Here is an 8,087-nt window from a genome sequence, read left to right on the forward strand (position 1 = left end):
ATTGCAGATATTCACTTGATGTTAAATTGTGATTTCACTTTATTTCCACAGTTAATAAATAACAAGAAATTCTCAATGCTTATAATAGCCACACCAGATGACTAAAATGCCTCTCATAATTTTAGAAATATTTTGACTACTAATACTACTGCTGGAAGTGAACACATTTTAAGAGGAACTGTGTTTTGGAGGAACATGTAATTTTTACTTAGCTAAAATGTCTTGAAAATTGATAATTTCTCTTGATCTAAAATACTACCATGTGTTGTTTTTTTTGTTCTGCAGTAATCAAATTATGCTTGGGATAAGTAAGTTACTATTTTTGTAATCATAGTTTCTCATTAATAAAATACATATGGTTAATAACTCATTGACATCATCTTTGGTTATGACATTCTATAAAATAAAGTGTTGCAAATGGTCTTGCGGAAGAATGCAAATTTTCTGCCAGTATTTTCTGATAACATGCTGCATTCATCTGTGCCTTTAGAGTTCACACACCCCAAAAACATCACTGAACCAGCACAATGCTTCACAGTGGGGATGGTATTCTTTTTGCTATAGGCCTTGATGACCCCTCTCCATACATAGCGCTTATGATTGTGACCATAAAGCTACTTTATACTTTATGGTCTCATCACTCCAAATTACAGTGTGCCAGAAGCTGTGAGGTGTGTCAAAGCGTTGTCGGGCATATTGTAACCGGGCTTTTTTGTGGCATTGGTGCAATAAAGGCTGCTTTCTGGCAACTTCACCAAGTGGACAGTTGAAAGATGTCCCAACTATAATTGCAAAGACCGCTTATTTCATTTTTGGTCCACTAAATTACATGTTGGTGAGGTTTACTTTCTGGTAGCTTATAATTGCACAAAATTGGGACTGTCCAGCAACAAAAAAACAGGGCATTTGGCAGGTATGCTAAAGGTACAATTTGATCCCAAAGACAATATTATCCCCAAACAGCTTGTCACTTGCCAGTACCATTGTTGTCAACAAAAACAGCTTTTTCAGTGCCATATTTACATCAACACAGGTAAACTCCCATCTTTATATCCAAACAGCTAATCAGTGCCAACTAGGTCGCCAAACAGGACCAAAACAGCTAAATGGTGACATGTTGCTTCCCAATGTCAGAACCCACGGCGGGGTCCTCGCCGGCAGTACTCACCTGCTCCGGGTAAGCGGTCCCGCGCCGCGGCTGTCCCGTCCTCCTGTCAGGACCGACGGCAGGGTCCTCGCCGGTATCACTTACCCGCTCCGGGTAAATGGTCCCGCGCCGCGGCTGTCCCGTCCTCCTCAGCCGGCCGCGTGGTGGTTCCTAAGCGCGCGCGCGCCCTCACAAAACTTTATGTGTTCCTCGTCGTTGCCGGCGGGGAACACGCGCGAGTGACGTCACGTCTATGGGCGTGGCGATCACTGGCGGGAAGTTTAAAAACTGAGCACTGAAACTCATTCAGTGCTCAGTTACTGTGCCTTATACCTCGTTTTCCTGTTATCCTAAGTGCTATCTCGTGTACCAGACCCCGGCTATTCCTGATGTGCTATCTCGTGTACCAAACCCCGGCTATTCCTGATGTGCTATCTCGTGTACCAGACCCGGCTATTTCTGGTGTGCTACCTCGTGTACCAGGCCCCGGCTATTCCTTTCGTTCCTGTTTTTTCACCTATATTTTCTCCGTTCCGGGCAGCTCACGCCTCACATAATAACTGAGCCCTTCTGGAACCCGCAGGCTTATCCGAAGCCATCACGGCTCTGACTCAGCAGATGGCGGTGATGAACCAATCTATGCAAGAGATGCATGCTAGCCAGCATCAGCTAAGACAACAAGTTCACCATCTTCAAATGCAACAGAACGCTCCTTCCGACCAAGCGGCTGCTGCCCCTGAACCTGCTATAGAAGGGGCCTCTGCTCTGGAACCTCAAGTACCTCTCCCTGAAAGATTCTCTGGAGAGCGTAAGAAGTACCGTACATTCATCACCGCTTGCCAGATTTTGTTTAATCTCAAACCACGGACTTATTCCTCAGACTATGTCAAGGTCCATACTGTAATTTCGCTGCTATCTGACGAACCTCAGCTATGGGCACATCATCTGTTACATAGTCACAGCCCTCTCTTGGATTCCTGGTCCTCGTTCTGTCAGGCTCTCGACGCCCTCTATGAGGACCCATACCGTGTTTCTTCAGCTGCCTCTACCAAGCAAGGCCGTAGGCCTGTAGAGGAATACATTACTGAGTTCCGTTGCGTTGCTCTATAATCTACTTGGAACGACGCCGCGCTTCATGATCAATTTCGCTGGGGACTCTCTGACGCCATCAAGGATGAACTGGCTCGTACCAATATTCCTCCTGTTCTGGAAGACTTCATCAGTTTAGTCACCCAAATTGATCGTCGTCTGAGAGAGGAGACAGGAACGTCTCGTTTCCCCTTCAGTCTGGTCTCGTGCTCAAACCGCAGTTCCAGTACAACCAGTAGAGTCAACGGAAGAACCGATGCAAATAGGTATCGTTCGTGGACCTCTATCACCTGCTGAAAAACAGCGACGCAGAACACTGGGACTCTGCATGTACTGTGGCCGTGCAGGCCATCAATTCAAGGACTGTCGTACCCGTGCCCGGTATTCTAAGGGTAATGAGACTGTCGGTCATTTATACACTCATATTGAGAGAGCACCTTGTTCTTCATCTCATCTCTCGCTTTCTGTATCATTACAATGGAATAAGAGCTCCATACCCCTACAAGCTATGGTGGACTCCGGAGCCAGTGGAAATTTTATGGATGCTGACCTTGTCAAATCACTATTCATCTCTACCCGTCTCAAGAAACATCCGGTTGCTATTCAGCTGGTAGATGGCAGTCCCCTGAAATCTGGTCCTATCCGCCCAGAGACTACTACCCTCACAATCAGAATAGGAACCAGCCATGTTGAAAGCCTACGATTCGACGTAGTTCCTTCTCCTATATCCCCTATCATTCTCGGACTCCCCTGGTTGAGGATCCACAATCCCGTCATCAACTGGGAGACCGGTGTTTTTAAATTTTCTTCCGCGCATTGTACTCAGACCTGTCCATTTCGGACAATATTCCGATACCTTACAGGAGGTTCAAAGACGTGTTTGAAAAAAAAAGCGCATATAGACTTCCTCCTTCTCGTCCATATGACTGTCCTATTGACTTACTACCTGGTTCTGCTATTCCTTTCGGTAGGATATACCCCCTGGCTGAACCTGAATTGGCTACACTTAAAGAATACATCGATGAAAACCTCTCTAAAGGGTTTATCCGCCCTTCTACTTCCCCAGCAGGGGCCGGAATATTTTTTGTCAACAAAAAGGATGGGGGTCTTCGTCCCTGTATTGATTACCGCGAACTGAATAACGTGACTATCAAGAACAGATACCCCCTACCACTCATATCGGAATTATTGGAACATGTACGTTCAGCCACTGTATTCACGAAAATCGATTTACGTGGTGCTTATAACTTAGTCAGAATAAGAAAGGGGGATGAATGGAAGACAGCTTTTAGATGCCGTTACGGTCACTTTGAGTACTTAGTAATGCCTTTCGGGTTATGTAATGCTCCCGCCACCTTTCAACATTTCATCAATGACATTTTTCGGGACTTTCTGGATCGGTTTGTAATTGTCTACCTAGACGACATCTTAATTTTCTCTTCCTCTTTGGAGGCTCATCGAGACCATGTGTGCCAAGTTTTATCCAGACTACGTTCCAATGGATTATATGCTAAATTGGAAAAATGTGTCTTTGAAGTTCAGACTGTCGAGTTCCTGGGATACATACTTTCGCCCACCAGTATACAGATGGACCCCCGTAAGATCTCCACTATACTCCTATGGCCTCCACCCATTGATCGAAAGGGGGTACAAAGATTCGTGGGATTTGCTAATTACTATAGAAAATTAATCCGTGATTTTTCTAAGCACATACATCCTATCACTGCCCTTACTTCAACTAAAAATAAATTTTGTTGGTCCACAGCTGCACAGAAGGCTTTTGAATTTAAAAAAAAAAAATTTATTTCTGCACCGATTCTCAAATTACCGGTTCCCCACAAACCTTACATCCTCGAGGTCGATGCTTCCGACACAGCTGTGGGTGCTATTCTTTCCCAAAGGCAAGATACTGATGGTCACCTACATCCAGTTGCTTATTTTTCACGGACTTTATCCTCCGCAGAAAGAAATTATTGTATCGGAGAACGCGAATTACTAGCAATAAAGTTGGCCTTAGAGGAATGGCGGCATTTACTTGAGGGGGCCTTGTATCCCATTACGGTATATACTGATCACAAGAATTTAGAATATTTACGTACCGCCAAAAGACTTCAACCAAGGTTAGCAAGATGGGCTCTGTTTTTCACAAGATTTCAACTCCATATCACTTACCGTCCGGGATCACGCAATACTAAAGCGGATACCTTGTCCTCTACATCTAGGGTGGATCACGACACTGTGTTACCATCCCAACACTTCATTGCAGGGACACATACGCTATGGGACTCTATCCGGAATACTACCGGTCGGATGAACCCTCCTAATGTTCCAGGATTACAAGTTCGACAAGGATTTTATTATCACCGAGATTGTATATTTGTTCCTCCGGAGAATCGTATCCAAGTTATGCAAGCTTGTCACGACTCGCCCCTTGCTGGACACAGAGGGGTGAAGCAAACACTGGAATTGATTCAACGTTCCTTTTGGTGGCCTAATATGACAGAAGGGGTCAAAAACTTTATATCCTCCTGTCCTACATGTGCACGATCCAAGGACTCGCATCATAAACCCGCAGGCCTGTTACAACCTTTACCGGTCCCAACTAGACCATGGTCCTGTATCTCTATGGACTTTATTACAGACCTCCCACCATCCAATCGTTTTACTACACTATTAGTCATAATAGATCGATTTACTAAAATGGCTCATTTCCTTCCTTTTGATCATCTCCCCTCAGCTACAGAGACTGTACATTCCTTTGTTAAAGACATTTTTCGACTCCATGGGTTACCAGAAGACATTGTTTCTGACCGTGGATCCCAGTTCACTTCACTTCACATTTTTGGAAAGCTTTCTGCAAGCAGTTACACATCCAACGTTCTCTGTCAACAGCCTTCCATCCTCAAAGTAATGGTCAGACGGAACGAACTATATCTTCGACATTAGAACAATATCTTCGTTGTTATACTACATACCTACAAAATGACTGGAGTCATTCTCTACCTTTGGCGGAATTCGCCTATAATAACCATTTTCACCATTCTATTAAGATGTCGCCTTTCTTTGCTACTTACGAATTTCACCCATCGATGTTGCCTGGATCTCCACTTCCGAGCTCTGTCCCATCAGTCACCGACCATGTCAAGAATCTTACCAAAACCTACCTGCTCTTACGCAATACCTTACGTACGGCCCAACTCCGTTACAAATCGTTTGCCGACCGTCATCGTCGTGTTGCTCCTTCCTATAGGCCTGGTGATAAAGTGTGGCTCTCTACTCGTCATATCAAACTCACGTGCCCTACGAAAAAATTAGGGCCTAAATTTATCGGGCCTTTTTCTGTTGTCCATGTCTTTTTCTCATCTGCTCTGGAATTGAAATTACCTGCTTCTATGACCGTTCATCCGGTATTCCATGTCTCTTTGGTCAAACCGTGGACAGCTAACCCCTACCCTGGTCGTTGTTCTGCTCCTCCTCCTCCTATCCTTGTCAACAATGACACAGAGTACGAGGTCAAGGACATTTTGGATTCATGTCTTTTTCGGAGACGTTTGCAATATCTCATCCGTTGGGAAGGTTATGGCCCTTAGGAGGACTCTTGGGAGTTTGCCTGCGAGGTCCACGCTCCTCGTCTTGTGTCCTCTTTTCATCGTCACCATCCTAGTCGCCCAGGTCTGGGAGTCCAGAGGCCTCTCCTTGGGGGGGGGGACCTGTCAGAACCTCGCCGGCAGTACTTACCCGCTCCGGGTAAACGGTCCCGCGCCGCGGCTGTCCCGTCCTCCTGTCAGGACCGATGGCAGGGTCCTCGCCGGTATCACTTACCCGCTCCGGGTAAACGGTCCCGCGCCGCGGCTGTCCCGTCCTCCTCAGCCAGCCGCGTGGTGGTTCCTAAGCGCGCGCGCGCCCTCACAAAACTTTATGTGTTCCCCGTCGTTGGGCGTGGCGATCACTGGCGGGAAGTTTAAAAACTGAGCACTGAAACTCATTCAGTGCTCAGTTATTGTGCCTTATACCTCGTTTTCCTGTTATCCTAAGTGCTATCTCGTGTACCAGACCCGGCTATTCCTGACGTGCTATCTCGTGTACCAGACCCCGGCTATTCCTGACGTGCTATCTCGTGTACCAAACCCCGGCTATTCCTGACGTGCTATCTCGTGTACCAGACCCGGCTATTCCTGACGTGCTACCTCATGTACCAGGCCCCGGCTATTCCTTTCGTTCCTGTTTTTTCTTGGTGTGCTCCAAGTTGTTACCTGCATACCGGGTTCCCACCTATATTTTCTCCGTTCCGGGCAGCTCACGCCTCACACCCAAACAGCTAAACAGTGCCATCTTTTTCCCCAAACAGCTAAACAGTGCTATGTTTGTCCCAAGCTTCCCAGTGCCACCTTTGTCACTAAACAGCTTCCCAGTTCCATGTGTCACTAACCAGCTTCCCAGTTCCACCTTTGTCCCAAGCTTCCCAGCGCCATCTTTGTTACTAACCATCTTTGTCCCCAGTTGCATTTTGTCACTAAGCAGCTTTGTCATCTTTCTCCCCCGTTTCCCATACCTGGGAACTTCTGGGCTCCGGCTAACCAGAGCCTTCCCTTGCGGGACGCGGCCAGGACTGCCCGCTGACGCCAGTGGGAAGTCCATCTGACGTTGGGGGCGTTTCCGCTGACGTTGGGGGCGTTTCTGCTGTCAACGGGAAACACCCTCAAAGGGAAAATGGGCAGGGAGCGGGGCGTGTCAAGACCCTGCTCCCGGGACCCGGAGGATTCGGGTCTTGACCCGGAGAACCAGAGAAGCGGTGCTTGACCTGGCAATCTCCGGGCAGACCCAGAGAGTTCTCAGTTATGCCCATAGCCATATTTGTCACTAAACATGGGAATAAAGGAAGCCGCTTAGCGACAAAGATGCCTATTGGAAACTGAGGACAGGCACTGGCTCCACTCACGAAAATTATTGAGCAGTGCTGACGCCTACCAGGAAAATGATTGAGCCGCACCGGTGCTGCCCACGAAAGTTATTGAGCAGCGCTGGCTAGCTCAATTCCCTTTACGATAGAGGGGGGCAGCTTCGTAAAATGCCAGCCCAAGATCCACCTCCACGGAGAGCTGCTTGGGACATGAAGTCCCATTGCGGATGTCACAGGCAATCCAAGATGTGTGGTCACCCAAAAGTTCCCAGGTATGCTGATGCGATCGACCTAATCTCCACAGAGGTTCTGAATGAAAGGCATTAGAATAACTCTGTTGCTCTCTGGGTACAGGTTAAAATACTAGGCCTTCACAATTATATAAGTTTACGGAGAAAGGTTAAAAGTCCCATGAAAAGTATGCACCAAGAGATTTTTTTTTTATTTTGTTCCTTTATATCAGATCAGGAGACTGCAATTATAAGCAGTCATGTGACATTTTGGGCGTCTGCCTAATATGACGTTGTTGTCCGTCAACATTATATAAAAAACTTTTTACATACTTTTTATAACAACATAATATTTCGAATACTCATTTTTAATGTGATACTAGTAATTAAAATAGTAGGAGTTCTTCTTTAAGAGACTACATTGTGTCTTTGATGTTTAGAACTCTCAAGATAATCATTTCCAGGTTGATCACATGACATGCATCCCGCGCCACAGTCCTCTCGCTCCGACAGAAACATTTCCCGTGTTAGCGGCCTCACGCGCAGCGTTTCCGTGTTCTCGTGTCGCAGTAAGCCAGCCAATCCCGTTCAACGTTTCTGTTTCCCGTTTTGTCGGAAGGTTGGCTAACCGCGCGGGGGCGCGCGCGCCTGATATTCGGCCTGTTCTGTTTTGGGACGTAGGCGGTGCGTCAGTGGAACGAGCTTGAGGGACTGAGTCTGC

This window comes from Sceloporus occidentalis, unplaced genomic scaffold (genome assembly GCF_023333645.1).
Source record: "Sceloporus occidentalis isolate IW3139 unplaced genomic scaffold, rSceOcc1.0.p SCAF_110, whole genome shotgun sequence".
NCBI classification, from domain to species: domain Eukaryota; kingdom Metazoa; phylum Chordata; class Lepidosauria; order Squamata; family Phrynosomatidae; genus Sceloporus; species Sceloporus occidentalis.